Source organism: Myotis nattereri, assembly GCF_964212035.1.
Source record: "Myotis nattereri genome assembly, chromosome: 1".
Classification (NCBI taxonomy): domain Eukaryota; kingdom Metazoa; phylum Chordata; class Mammalia; order Chiroptera; family Vespertilionidae; genus Myotis; species Myotis nattereri.
Genome location: NC_138075.1, coordinates 193,259,466 through 193,274,386, shown reverse-complemented (window position 1 = coordinate 193,274,386; position 14,921 = coordinate 193,259,466). Strand labels below are relative to the sequence as shown.

Below are 14,921 nucleotides of genomic sequence, written 5' to 3'. Positions count from 1 at the left end.
ACAGAAGCCAAATCAGCAGGGTTAAAATATTAAACAGCAATTTTTACCCAAGCATGGTTGCTTACCATGCTTCACCAGGAGCAAAGATAAGCAGATGTAAAGCCCTGGGACTGGCAGTTACCTGGCATGTGGAAGGAGGAACAATGATGATATTATGGCTGCGGCACAGTGATCTGGGGGAGCAGAGCTGAAGCTCAGGCCATGGAGGTGCCAAGCTCAGACTGTAGGGTGCTTTGCAGGCCACTTTTGGTTTATTCTGAGTGACATAGGAGCACGTGGAGGATTGGGGGCGGAGTCACTGTTATGAGTGGAACTGTGTACCCCAAAAGTTATGTTGCTGTCCTGACCCCAGGTATCTATAAATATGACCTTATTTCTCAATAGGGTCTTTGTAAATACAATCAAGTTAAGATAGGGCCCTAATTCAGTATGACTGGGGTCCTTATAAGGAAAGGCAAACACCATGTGAAGACAGAGACTCATAGGGAGAATGCCACGTGATGACAGAGGCTGTGTTTGGAGTGATGGAGCTGCAAACGGAGGACTGACAGCCACCATCAGAAACGAGGAAGAGGCGAGGAAGGATTTTATTCATTCGCAGGGGCAGCATGACTCTGTTGATATCCTGGTTTCCAACTTCTAGCAGAACTGCGAGAAAATAGCTCTCTGTTGCTTTAAGCCACCCAGTTGGTGGTACTTTGTTACAGCAGCTCTAGAAAAGGAGTACAGCCACTCTGTTCTAACAACATCATTTGGGCTGAGAACGCACTATAGCAGGGGTGGGGAACCTTTTTTTCTGCCAAGGGCCATTTGGATATTTATAACATCATTTGCTTAATAGAATTCACTTAATATAAATTTATGTTGCTATGAAAAAAGCTCCTGGATTTATTAAATGTTTGGTCCCACCGGCAGTTGCCTTGGCAGGGCCAGACCAAATGATTTCTCGGGCCATATACGGCCCATGGGCTGGGTGTTCCGCACCCCTGATCTATAGCAAAGCATGGGTAGGAAGTAGGAGGCTACTTTAGGTGACGTATCCTGGGAAGCAGATTCAAAGACAGAGAGTTGCAAACAGGTTTATCGCAGAGTGCTCTCAGGAACAAGACATGTGGGCAAGGGGAGGTGGGGAAATGAGGGACTCAGTCTTGGGCAGATGGAAAACTGAAGTAGAGCCCTCAGGCAATCCAGCAGGGGCTCACTGAGCTGGGAAGGCCCTTCAGGGTCATCTAGAAGTAGGAAATGGACCTACTACTGCAGTCACCTGTGGGGGGCAGGTATCCAATGTGGGCTGACTGCCAGGAGCAGGAACATAATCTGAGTACATCCTCTCCCTTCAGCAGAGGGGGGGAAGTACTTGAGGAACTCACCTGTGAGCACCCTACATTCCTCAAGTGGTGGAAATGAATACTTTGGGCCTGGGGAGAAGGAATATGCACGATGCTTTGTAGCATCTCTGAAAGAAGATATTGCATTTATAGATATTTCATTTATAGGCAGTAGTGTGGGAAAATATGGAAAATAGGGTATAGCACATGGAATTCTGTGTGTGTATATGGCAGTGGTCGGCAAACTGCGGCCCCTTCCACAAAATAGAGTGTGGCTCTTCCACAAAATACCACGTACAGTGCAATTGAAACTTCGTGGCCACACTCAAGGGGGGAAAGAGCCGCATGTGGCTCGCAAGCCGCAGTTTGCCAACCACTGGTATATGGCGTAGGTGTGTGTGTGTGTGTGTGTGTGTGCGCGCGTGTCTGTGTGTATGTACATCCTAATAAGGATCTTTCATTTGAATAACACTCTAAATTTATAATATACTTAATTTGGTGGCCACAATAAACTTGTCACATAGATAAGACAGATATTTTAACATGCCAATTTTACTGATAGGGGAAATAAAGATTAGAAATATCAAGTGGCTTGCCCCAAACACAATGATTTAGTAATAATGATAAGACTGAAGAACAGTCTTCTGAATCCATGTCCTGAGCTCTTTGTACCATGTCACAGAGCCTAAACATTATGTCAATTATGTGCCAGTTATTGGTCTAATCCTGCATATTCTTGTATACTTCATTATTTCCAAACCACCAAGAAAGCATGTGGCAAGAACTGTATATAGTAGTTGTTTGTCAAACTCACATCAATTTCTTCCTGGATCCAAAGCTATACTGTATTTGCTGGCCTCTTTTACAGTTTGGTGTGGCCATATGTCTGAGTTCTTATGAATGGAACCTGAGTGGAAGTGAGAAGAATCATGCAGGTCCCAAAATAAAATGCTAAGAAATCATCCCTGTTCCCCATGATCTGCCCAGTACAACCTCAAAAGCCATGTGTTTTATAAAGACAGAGGAATCTTTATTAGCCCTCCCAATTCCAGTTTAAAGTCCTGATCCCAGATTATTTTAATCACGAGAGAATCAGAAACACAGTATGAATGCCTTAGTGTAAGATGTGCAGTATAAAGTTAGAATTTTATTTCATGACATGTATAACTAATATATTTTATTTAAATCTAAAATCAAATAACTTAAGGTAAAAATATACCAAGCTGTTGGCATGTATATATTTAATCTTTTCACCATTTTGTGAGATGAAGTGGGAGAAAATTTTTATTCTTTTTTTCTACTTGTTAAATCCCTAAGAGACAGTTTGTAAATTATATATATCGGTACATACATACTTCAGATTTACTAGTACACCACTCCCACTTGGAAACACACTAGAAAAAGAGAAAATACCTATATTTCAGTGTTGATATTAAAGCATGGATAGGCTGGCAGAAGTTATCTGGCATCAATAACACATCACGCTGTAAAGCTGATTACTATATTTAATTTGGCCTCATCATTCCCTTTCCCTATGTGGGTTGGATACCACAACGGATAGACCATCACCAATATATAAAATGAAGAGAGAAAGGTCACCCAACGAAGAGGCATGCCTTTTCCAGAAGTAGGAAGAGAGGAATGACCATACAAACCCTACTGATAACTACCTTGCCGAGCCAGCTCAGCCAAGGGTTCAATGAGCCTGAGGGGGGCGGGGAAGGATGGAGAAATGACAGATGAGAATAAGCTGGGTCTAGGTCAGGGGTGGGCAAACTTTTGACTCGAGGGCCACAATGGGTTCTTAAACTGGACTCAGAAGAAGGAGCTGCGGCCATGTTTCCCGACGTTGCCATGTTAACACTGCTGCTGGTGAAGGAGCGGAGGGGAGAGCAAGAGAACCCTCCGCTCTTTTGGCTCCATGGGCAGGATTGAACAGCCGAATGGGCCAGATCCGGCCCTCGGGCCGTAGTTTGCCCACAGCTGGTCTAGGTGGATCTTCCTGTGCCTGGCAGAGGCCACGGAGAGAGATCCAGAGGCAAGCTGAGCCTTTATTTTATAGCCAGAGATAAACAAGGTAGAGGTCACCATAGTTACAATATTCTTATGAGTTTCACTTGTTTTGGCAGCACTTGCTGCATCTCCCTCATCCCATTAGCTACCCAGATTAGATCTAGGGAGGTCATAAGGTCAAGCCTAATTATGCTAAGAGGGCTGTGCCCTCTAAGCTGGGACTTGTTTGTGGCTTTGCCAACAGGTCAGTCCCAGGCTTAACCCTATAGCCATGCCCTACAAACTACTACAAAGTTGTGCTGGCTTCCTCAGAAAGGAGAGTGTCCTGCTGCACCAGGCTGTTTTTCAGAAAAAAGTACAGAAGTGTAGTTGGATCTCGGGAAGGAAATGGAAGTAGGGTCCAGAAAGCCAGCCAGAATCTCTGTCTGCATTTCATCTAAGCTCTTGCCAGTGCATGTGTTTTATGCTTCTTTCTTCAGATTAGCATTTTGTTCACTTCTGCTGGGTATCTAAAAGCAAGTTCTACTGATCATAGAATAGTCCTTGTCCCCCACTGAGGGTGAAATACCTCTGATTCTTGAATTAATAGAGCAGGGAGAAGAAGGCCACACCACAGCTTATGTTGGAACTCAGATATGGATTCCAAAGAAGAGAATTTTCTGATTAAGGTTAGCAGGGTTATTAAAATCTGATTGCGTTTTTCAGGAAAATATTGTACCAAGTCATGTTTAGATAGCTGGTTATAGCAGAAAATGTGGCCATGAATAGCTACTGTGCCTCTTCCACCATCAGGGATGTATGAAGACCCTTTGCATGGTATAGTCTGAAAAATCCTGGGGAAGGATTTTGATTAGCCAAGCTTGGGTCAGCTGCCTTTGCCTGGACCAATCAACCACGGGCAAGGGCAAGGCAAAATAATATGGACAGTCATCTCATACATGTATGCGTAGGGACCACTCTCAGAGAAGGGAAGTTAATTATGAGTCAGGTATATATCTACTATTGGTATCTGGTATAGTCTTAAAAGACCAGGGCTGAGGAACAGAGCCCAGTAAAATGACAATAATTTACAGAGGAACAAGTAAGTCTATTTCCTTCCTTTCTAAGCCATGACAGCCATTATTGATTATCTCTGATTGCTCATGACATTTCATTTGCTTTTATAAAGTGTTGGGTTTTTAAATATTTTCATATTTTTAGAGACTAGAATCTAGACACTGTGATGTGATGCTTTTAAGTCCACAATGTTTGTGAGTGCTACTTCTGCAAAAGCCAGTGTTCTATCACTAACATTTACAGTAAGTGGCTGAAAGCGTTCAGTGTTAAACCTAACTTGGAGTTATAAAAGGTAATTTAATTGTGGATCTTAGACAAAGCTGGAAAAGTTGCAGAAAAAAAAAAAAGATGAAGCTCATTGTTCCTTTCACAGTCATCCAGAACTGGCATGCATGTGTGCAAATGTTAGAGAAATTAGGATAAAGAGTTTAATGGAGATGCTCCCATTGGGAAGAAAAATGTCAGGATGTGAAAGAAGTTAACCATTTAGTTAGGAGAAGCTGTTTTAAAAAACTAGAATCTAGATCTAGATTCACCTTACCTAGGTCTATAGAGAGATAAACTTCCAGGTATTTAAGAATATAGAATACAGCTCAGCAGGTGTTGCTCAGTGGTTGAGCTTTGACCCAGGAACCAGGAGGTCAGGGTTCGATTCCTGGTCAGGGCACATGCCTGGGTTGCAGTCCCAATTCCTGGTGTGGGGCTTGCAGAAGAAAGCAGATCAATGATTTTCTCTCATTATTAATGTTTTTTTTTTCTCTCTCTCTCTCTCTTTCTCTCTTCATCTTCCTTCCTCTCTCTGAAGTCAATAAAAACATTTAAATTATATATATCAAAAAGAACATAGAATACACAGATCCTCTTTTGGATTGAAAAAGAATAAGGGTAAATTGCTTGAAGCAAGGAGCCAATAGGTGATACCAAATTAGCTAGAGCAATATCTGGATAAAATTTTACGATCTTTATAAATGGTTCTTTGATGTATATTCCGGGGTACAGAGTGCATCTCTGGGTAATTCTTAGAAGTAAGCTTTTCCATAGGGAAGTCAAATATGTTCTGATGGTCTATATAATCTATATTTGAGTCATTATTCCTAGTCTATTTAATCTATATTTGAGTTATTATTCTAGTGAACTCAAGACCCTTTATAATTCTCATTTTGCCATGGCATATTGGAATCTGAGTACCATGCTTTGCAGATGTGGTTTAACCCTTATTGCCTTGGTTTGTCAGTGTAGCTAGGCCCGGTAACGTTTAAAATAATAGCTGTCTGCTAATATTTGATCAGGTATTAGGGAGCATTTTTCTTGTTGGAAAAAGCTCAGTAATTATAAATCTTGTGAACATTTATATCTGGTTGAAGGTCATTTTGTGAGAAGATGGCATTGTCTATGTCTGCTCTAGCCATTCATTTGGTTTCTGAAAACCTAATGTATGCAAGCTCAGCCCAGGGTGGAACATGATGTTAAGTCATAGGCTGAAGAAGGGCTAAATCAGGAAAAAAGTCTTGATTTTCTTTTGGACACATGGCTTCCTGGAATAGTCAACTGTTCCCATTAACCTTGTAGCTAAGTGTCACCACCTCACCACTTCCCAGGATGAAATGAAAGGGGAAATGGGATGTACAAAAATGTCCTTGGATGTGAGTATGACTTTCTCTTCCTCTTTTGCTTCTCTGCTCCTGCCATGCAGACATGATTGCTAGAACTGGACTTTGGAATAAAGGCCATAGACGGCTGAGCAAGAAGATAAAGGAGGAGTCTGTTGCTCTTTGTGATGCTTTGGAGGACCATAACCACCCTGGATCACCAACTGCTAGACTTTCACTTGAGAAAAAGAAATAACTTCCACCTTTTTTTAGCTTGTTGTTATTTTGTGTTTTTGTTGTTTGCACCCAAAATAAATCCTAATTAATACCAAATGAAACATTTAAAAAATATTTTTTACCTTAAGAATAACCACCAATTTCAATCAGATAAGAAGGCTTTTACTGAGTAGGAAAAAATAAGATCACTTGGAATATCTATATACCTTACATATTCACTCCACTTACATAACAGTTATGACTGAGATGCAGAGCACTATACAAACTTTTTGTCCATACCTCTTTTTTTTTTTTTTTTTTTCTGTAGAAGTGATATCTGTAAATAGAAATACTGGGTTAATGACATATATTCTATAAGGCAGTTGATACATATTGTCAACTTTCTTTTCAGAAAAAAATGTGTCAGTATACATCAACAGCATGTTGATGTACAGCTGGTATACCTGTCTCAACATACTTTTTAGTCTAGTACTAGGGTGCTGTTCCTTTTCAGCTAACTTAATGGATGAAACATGAAACATGATGAATCTGGTGATTGTATATCTTTTTATGTATTGGATTTGTATAGGTAGAACATAATTCCTTAGTTTTATTGGCCATTTGAATTTATTTTGTAAACAGATATCCATGTTCTTTTTCTAACTTTCATACATTTGGAAAACTTAGTGCATTTCTTTTAATATGAAAAAAATTATTTGGTTAGGAAATTTTGATAGCTATTAAAATATTTTAATTTTGATAATCCTATTTGATTAAAATCACTTTTTTAAATTTTGGGAAGTTCTTTTCTATTTGGTAGGAATTAATTTTTTTTTCAATTTCAATGGAGTTAAAACCAACAGTGGCATCTTTTTCAAAAATCATTCTAGCACACAAAGCCACCATGGATAATAGCATCTTTACTCAAACACCTGTGATGCTTTCTTGTCCCTGAGAAGGTGTTAAATATAGTTGTGTAGCAAAGAAGGCATAGGATTTACTTCATTTTATTTTTGTGGAAGGTTTGCCTTAAAAAATATTGGCAAGAATAAAGGATTTACTGACAATAAAGTGAGATACTTTATATCTTAACGACTAAAGACTTTGCTCATCAGATTACAAATGATTTGAAAAAGTAGGAAGTTTGAGCCAAACATACATATAGCTACTATAAAAATTACTATCTTAATATATGATTAAACCATATAAACAATTAACTTATTTTCTTTCTTATTTTCCTGATGTTTTTTAACCATCCTTTATTTTTTACTCATTTTTGGTGCTTTCGCCTTCTTTATTCTGTTTGATCTTTTTTTTTTAATTGCTTATTTGTGGTTAATTCCTCTTTGGTGAATACTTTTAATTACTTATTTAACTTAAATGCTTACTTTTCAGTTAACATTTCATATTTAATTATTTAACTTAATATGATTAGCTTTCAGTTAATGTTACATATTTTGATACATATATTAATTCCATTTTGAACTTTCATTCCTTTTCCATATCTTTCCATACCTGTAAAGTTGTGATAAGGTTGATTCTAAAAATTGGCCTATAGGTATGGCTTATATTTCAGCTGCTACCTGTAATAACATTTAATATCTATACAGCACCTTTCATTCTACATTCTATTATTTTATACTTTTCTACACATATCCATTTGGGAAATGAATTGAGTAGTTTCCATGTTGCTTTCTTTACAAATAAGAGCCTCTTGTCACAATTGGCTAGAGTCTCCTCTTTCCAAAATAATTTAAGTAACAAGTGACTCCAACTGTCAGTTTGTATTTTCTTTAAGTACTCAGGAGAGTTCATGGATGCCCTATATTAGGCAGATTCAAATAGGCTAACTTGAGCCTGTGAAAATCTACTTGGTCAGAATTCAATAATATTATAACCCCCCCTCCCATATTTTAAAAAAAAGGAATGACAATGTGCAAAATACTGTGGATACCGAGTAATATGATGTTATCAAGATGATTCGATAATCTGAGGAGGCATATATACATGCAGCTATTTCAAGAAAAAGGTAGAATGAAATAGGTGGTTATGGTAGAGATACCACCAAAGTGCTATGGGAGGATAATGGAAGAGGTGATGATTTTAATTGGGGTGATGAGAAAGGCTTTTTGGAACACTTGGCACTGGGATTGAGCTCTGAAGAGCGGATGGGATTTTGATAGTCACTTGTATTGTGTATGGTCTGTGAATTCCAATGAGGTTTTAGGTTCTTCAGATAAGCTGCAGTTCCCTCCCTAAAAGCTCTGGAAGGGTATTAGATCATTCAGAACGTATATATTCCAATACAACTTGGATATAATATGCTTGTATGCATATAATAAATCTTAGTTTCTCTCATAATCATACCAGTAACTAGAATTTGCTGATATAGAAAGTCACACCTTAGCCATTTCAGACCGTGAAATTTTAGATCAGGAAAAGACCGTAGAAATTATCTTTCATTGACAAAGAAGGGACAAAGCCGTTCACTAAATGACTTTAGGCAGACGTCTTCTATCGGAAGGCATTACTTTGGAGTTGGCACCTTTCTATGTCCATTAGGATAATTTTTGGTGATATTGTGAAAGAAAAGCATGGAATCCCTACATTCGATTATCCGAGAAAAACACCTTAAAGTCTGCAAGGAACTTGCACGTTGGGATAAGTTTGAAGGAACATAAAATGGACCAAAGGCAGAAAACGCTTGGGGACTCGGTACTTGCATAATGAAAATATGGAATAACCTGCACCTGGAAAAGGAGACACCGGCAGTATTTTCCATCTGATGTCCTTTACTCACCTGGGGTGGCGTGGAGGCGGAGGAGGAGAGGGGGAAATGGTGACGGAGTGGGCGAGGGGGAGGAGAGGGACCTGGGGAGGTGGGGGGGAGATAGAGGGATGCCTCAAAACCGCCGGGAGAGGTACCCTTTGTTTGACAAACCCTGAAAGGGAAGCCTCTAGCAGCAGCCCTCCCGTTCCCACTTCCTAGCGTTTGCCGAGCTGCTAGGTGGAGCCCGCGCGGCGGAGCCCGAGCTGACTCCAGATCCGGGTTTTGCCTGCCACCCCCATTCCCCCAGCGCGAGCCCCCTCCCCGGCTCGGGGCGCTCTCCGAGCTCGGCCGCCCGCGGCTCATTCCGGCCTTGGCTCCGGCCCCGGCTGCACCCGCCGCGCGCAGGCTGGACGGTCCCGGCGAGTCCGCGCCCCGACCGGTTCTCGGAGCGTCGCCCGGCCGCCCGCTCGCTCGGCACCGGCCGTCCCTGTGCCCAGCAGCGGGGATGCAGATGCGGCCGCTGGCCCGGGTGGGCGCCGCCACCGCCGCCGGCTCTCCCCGGACTGCTCGTGGCCTCGGCTCCCGCAGCTGCCGCCGCCGCCTGTGACTCGCCCCCTCCCCTTCCTTTCTTCTCTCGCGCCTCCGTCCTCGCTCTCCGGCGGCGCGCGCGCGGGCGGCCGTGGCCGGAGCTCTCCCGTGTGTGCGCGGGGGTGAGCGTGCGTGTCTGGAGAGCGCCAGCGCCTCGCTCGTTCCCCCCGGAGTCGAAGAAGAGAAAGAAGCGAAGAGGCGGCGGCGGCGGCGCGGAGCACGGGACCGCGCCATGAAGCGCCCACATGCCCACAGCTGTCCGGCCCGCCCGGCGAGCTAAGCAGCCACCCCCCGGGCTCGGGGCTCCGCGGCCCCCGGGACGCAGCCCTCGGAGGCCGGGCGCCCGCTCCGCCCGCGCGCCCCCGCTGTGCACCCGCGAAGGAGTTTGCGTGGCCCTCGCTCCGGCTCGTGGCGCAGGTTGCGGGAGCGAAAGGAGACCCTCGGCGGGGAGAGAACTGCGAGTGGAGGAGGCGGAGGAGGGTTAGGCGGGGAAGCCACCCTTGGCCCTCTCGGCTCCCATTACCTCCTCCATCGCTCCCGCTCCCAGGCCGGAGGGGGAGGACGAGGAAGAAGAAGAAGAAAGAGAAGGGGGTGGGGTGGGGGAACTGGATGTAAGGATCCGCTGCGGGGAATGGTGGAAGATTGTTGGTCTCTTTTTGCGAAGCGGCGGCAGCAGGCGGAGAAGCGGCCCCAGATCTGACTGCCGCATGTTAATCGCGGCCGCTCGGGTCCCTCGGCTGCTGCGGGAGCCAGAGCTTGACTCCGAAGTTGTGCAACTGTGGACCGCGGGAGGCATTTGAACCCCCCTCTCTCCGGACTCGGGTCTGGAGCTCCTCGGTGTGTGCGGAGCCAGGACACGTAAAGGAAGACAAGCGTTTGGTTCTTCTTCTCCCCCCACCCCCTCTCCTTTTTTTTTTTTTTTTTCCTTCCATGGCTGTGTAGCAGAAGAAAGGGGTAAGGAGAGACTTTTTGTTGTTTCCTCGCCTGGGCTTCCCACCCTCCTGCTGCCTTCTCTGCGCTTGGGTTATATCCTTCTTTGCCGAGTGCGGTGGGGGCGACCTCGCTGGGGCCGGTCGGGCTGGTGCCCCGGGCTCCATGGCTGGATGGTGGAGACGGCACCCAGCTGCAGGTTGTTGAGCCGCTGATGGGACGATCTCAGGGACCCGCGGTTACGAAAGGTAATTTATTCTTCTTACTTCCTAATAGTGGTGACCGGCGTCCGCGGGGCGGGCTACCTGGGGCGGGGGGTGGGGGGGGGGGTCGTGGGGGATTCACGCACCCCCATCCTCCCACTCGCACACTTGCACCCCCCCCCCCCCCCGCACACACACTCATCCGATTGCGATGCGGGGCGGGAAGGGAGTCTCTTGGCTGGTGGGCGCTGGGGTTTGGCACCGGCCTGAGGTTTTTCCAGCTCTTGGGAGATTTGGCGGCCAAGCGGGATGAAGGGGAGAGCAGACCCGGCGCCTTCGCAGTCCAAAACGCGGGGGAATCGGCACGGTTTCCACGGTTCCCGGGGATTTTCCCTCGTCTCTCGCCCCAGTGTCATCCTCTGGAGGGGGCTGAAAGCTGACCAGGGGGCGCCTTCTCCCCGTCTGCCCGGAGCGGGTGCCGCTGGAGGCGGGAGCAGGCTAGCGGACCCACAGACACCGGGTGAGGAGCGCGGCTCTGGGGTTGTGGGGACCACGGGGTGGCCCGCCTGCCGCGACCCTCCCTAGACACCTGCCTCGGAGCATCCTCGGCGGCGGGTGCCCAGGTCGCGCCCCTGAGCCGTGGAGCCGAGCTGTCTCCCCGCACCCCGCCCGTTGGGTCCCCTTCACGGCAGTTGGGTTTAGACATGCCTGTCCAGGCTTTGTTAGGCGGCTTGGTTGGAGAAAGGTGCCACTTTCTTGGGTGGCCCGCGGCGGCGCGGTGTTGGGAGTGGGCACGGTTTGGCTGTTGAAGGAATCGGGGTGGCGGCGGCACCGGGGCGGGATGGGGAGAGTATTGGTGGCCGCGGTCGGCTGGGTTACAGGTAGGAGGGTAGGCGCCACGGAGCTTCTCTCGGGAGGAGGGGAGGCTCCAGTCTGCCTCGCAGCGAGGGTGCCGCTGCGCCCCCGCCGCTGGAGTCTGGAGCTAAGCGTGCTCCTCGCCCCCCCCTCCCCCAGCAGTATTGGTGGGTGGGCGTGTATGTGTGTTTCTGGGGGCGACCTCCCTGCAAAAGGGTTGGTTGGCGGTGGTGCGGCGTGTGCGGGTGTGTGTGCGTTTTCGTGCGCTCAGGGGATGGCCGGGAGGTATTTGCGGGGATGGCAGAGCTGATGCTACTTGAGCTTGCTTATCGAAATCTCCAGGGATCCGCTTAACTGGAAAATCTGGTTTGAGGAGGCCGCGGGGGCCCGTAGGGTTTGCGGGGAAGCCTCTCGGTGTCCCCCGGTCCCCTTTCCGCCGGCGAGGAGCACCTCCGCGGGATGCGCGCGGCGCGTGAGAGTCTCTGGTGCAGCGCTCATCGCGCCCCAGATCGGCCCTGATGAGGACCAGGGGAGCGTGTAGTCATCTCGCTGGCAGATTGAAGTAACCGAGCGAAGCCGGCACAAGCCCTGGTCCCTGGAATGTTCTGGCCACTTTCCTCGCTCAGATGGAAACATGTGCTGCTGTATTTATGGCCAGAGATAGCCTAGCCATTGGGCGAACTCCAGCGGGCGAGCCACCCCCGGGTGTCTCCTGCCTGTGCCCGTGTGTGATCCTGCCTGCAGCAGTTGGAGCACATTGTAAACAAGGGTGTCAGCAGCCCCGCCACAGCCTCCTTTCCGCCGAACCTAGTGGTGTGAGTTGTGTTTACTTTCCTGGGTGGATTACTCATTAGGAAGTCTAAGCCTTCTTGCACCTCTGATTTTACATCCTTCCAGCCAGCTGCTGGGGAAATGAGGAGACGCACAGACTCTGGCTGGAAGGAAAAACTGCCTCCTGGGTTGTGCTGTGGAGTAACTAGGCGGTCTGCTAATTTAGTGTCATGTTGGGCTAGCAAAACTAGTTAAGGAATGCCATTTTAGAATCTACAAAGACACGCTTCTTTAGTAATTTTTCATTTGGAGAATGTTCTTTATTTCCCTAAGAGGTTAAACAGAATTGGGCCAGTTTTCCCCGGTACATTTTTCAAGCGGTGATGATACTAAATTACCAGGAGTTCCTAGCGCCCAGTTTGTCTGTACGCGGATTACAGATAGACCTGTCAGTTCTTTTATAGTGTAACCCGAAGAGGTTTTCAGATAATTTGTGTGGAAGTTAAAAAGATATTTTCATTGAAATATCTCTCAGCTTTGTTTCACACTATCTTTTTTTTTTTTTTTTGTAACCAAAGCAAGGGTTAACAATATACAAAGATAATCAGTTTTTTTTTAAAACTTGAAACTGCTTTTTTAGTTTCAATAGTTAAAAGATTAAATGCCTTAGTTGTAGATTAGCTCTGACTGCTTGGGTGTTTGTTGCAAATGGCTATGTTCTATTTTGTTCTAAAAATGTAGCACTGCGAATGTAAAAGGATACTTTGTTTCTAGGTACTATAATGTCTACATTTCTTTCTTTTTTAAGATCTTCTTGAAAAGCTTAGGTTGCAAAAAATAAAACACAAACAAAAAGGGATACAGAATCCCTGATCCCCGATTTTGATTGTTATATTTTTATGAGTTATTGCTAGTGGTGGTCACCTTAAAAGAAAACTTAGAGAATTGTGATTTAATTCATGAGAATCTAGCATCCTATATTTGCTTCACTTCTGGAGGGTATATGTTTAAGTCTTTAAACTTGCAATCATTTCTGAAGATGAAAGGACACTTGTCCTCTCCTTTTAGAAGATCTAATTGCCATGATTCCAAGTCCATATATTAGAAGATTTGGTCAGATCTGTTCTTTGTTTCCTAGCAGTCATACATTCCACAGGTCCTGATGTCATTAGGACTGTGTTTGTCAGTGTATTGTGCTGTCTTTAGCTGAAGGTGAACGTGCCAGAGTGCTTGAATGCCATTCCATAGCACTTCTTTATCACTAAATATCCAATAGCCTGCTCTATTGGTGTACCTGGGTAACTGGACTATTTCTATGAACTCGGGATACAAGGAATGATTAGTATAAAGGTTTATGTGAACTCTTTAAATCCTTTTGATAGACATGTTAGGTTGCATCGGGCATCCCTGGCCTGAAGAGCGATAAGCCAACATGGGATTTGTATGATGGGTAAATGCTTTTTGATGTCTCATTTTAAGTTGCTTGATCTGATTATCCTTCAGGTTGAGAGCTCTCCTCAAAATATGAATGGAGGATATTTTAGAAATGGTTGTCTTTATAATGATCTTCTTACATTTTGGAGATTTAAATATTCCTTTTCACTGGGAATAATAGTACGAGATTCACTGGCTCCAGCTACTGTGCCTGGCATTGTTTCTGGTAATTAGGCAAAATTTTGATGAATTTGATTTGCCTTTGATTCCTTGGTTAACTATAGCAAAGGAAATTTAACTAGAAAATAAAAAGCTTATAAGGCCAAAAGGATTGAAGTTAGTCAAATAATATACAAAATGCTAAACTGAATTGGTTTTCAGATTTCATTTGGACCACTTTAACCACTTTTTAAACTGTTTTTGAAAAGGACTGTCAAGAAGAAGTGACAGTTACTATTAGAAGTGTGGCATTTTCGCCTAGAATTCAGGAAAACTGCTTGTGATTTTTGTATTTAAGAACAAAGAGTGATTTGAGAAATGCTATTCAGCCTTAATTTAGCATGGTATGAATGGCTAGAGCAGTTAGACTTAAAGGAAGATGCTCTTTCCTCCAATTTTGCAAATGGCTATTTTCCCTTTGATTCCTTAGATTTGCATTACATTCAAAATATGCATTTGCTCACATTGACAGAAGCTGTATTGTAATTTAGCATTTGTTTGCCTTCAAGGACATATTTATGCTTAGATTACTATTGCATCTTTTTCTTTTTCTTTTATGCAAATGCATTTCTTTATAGAATATCCAATTTTATAATAAAATGTAAAACATTCAAATTTGAGTAAGGTCCTTCTGACATTTATTTCCCCTTTGTTATCTGTTTGTGTGCATATGTGTTGTTAGAAAGTTGTTCATCAGTGGGGAGAAAAATCCAGATTTTTCCCTCATTGTGATTTTGATATTGTTGTTTATTCATCAGTTTGAGAAAAATATGTAAGTATGTCTCTTGATATCAATTATAAGTCCTAAGATGTGTATATTTCTCACAACCATTTAATGATATTACCCTGGTCTGAGTGTCTATGTGGATCAATTAAATGAACTCTACTACTGCATAGGTAGCAGGTGTACTTTTTTTTTTTTTCAGAATTGTGAAGCGTGTTTATGTAT

At 44.6% G+C, this 14,921-nt stretch overlaps 1 protein-coding gene across 1 annotated transcript in view; it reads left to right on the top strand.

Annotated features, from left to right (window-relative positions):
- The first annotated feature begins 10,255 nt into the window (after positions 1 to 10,255).
- The window catches only part of ADGRL3 (adhesion G protein-coupled receptor L3), a 771,395-nt gene continuing 766,729 nt past the window's right edge, over positions 10,256 to 14,921 (top strand). Inside the window, exon 1 of the mRNA XM_081093223.1 lies at positions 10,256 to 10,738. The gene's annotated coding sequence lies outside the window, so the exon portion shown is untranslated. The remainder of the gene's footprint in view (positions 10,739 to 14,921) is intronic.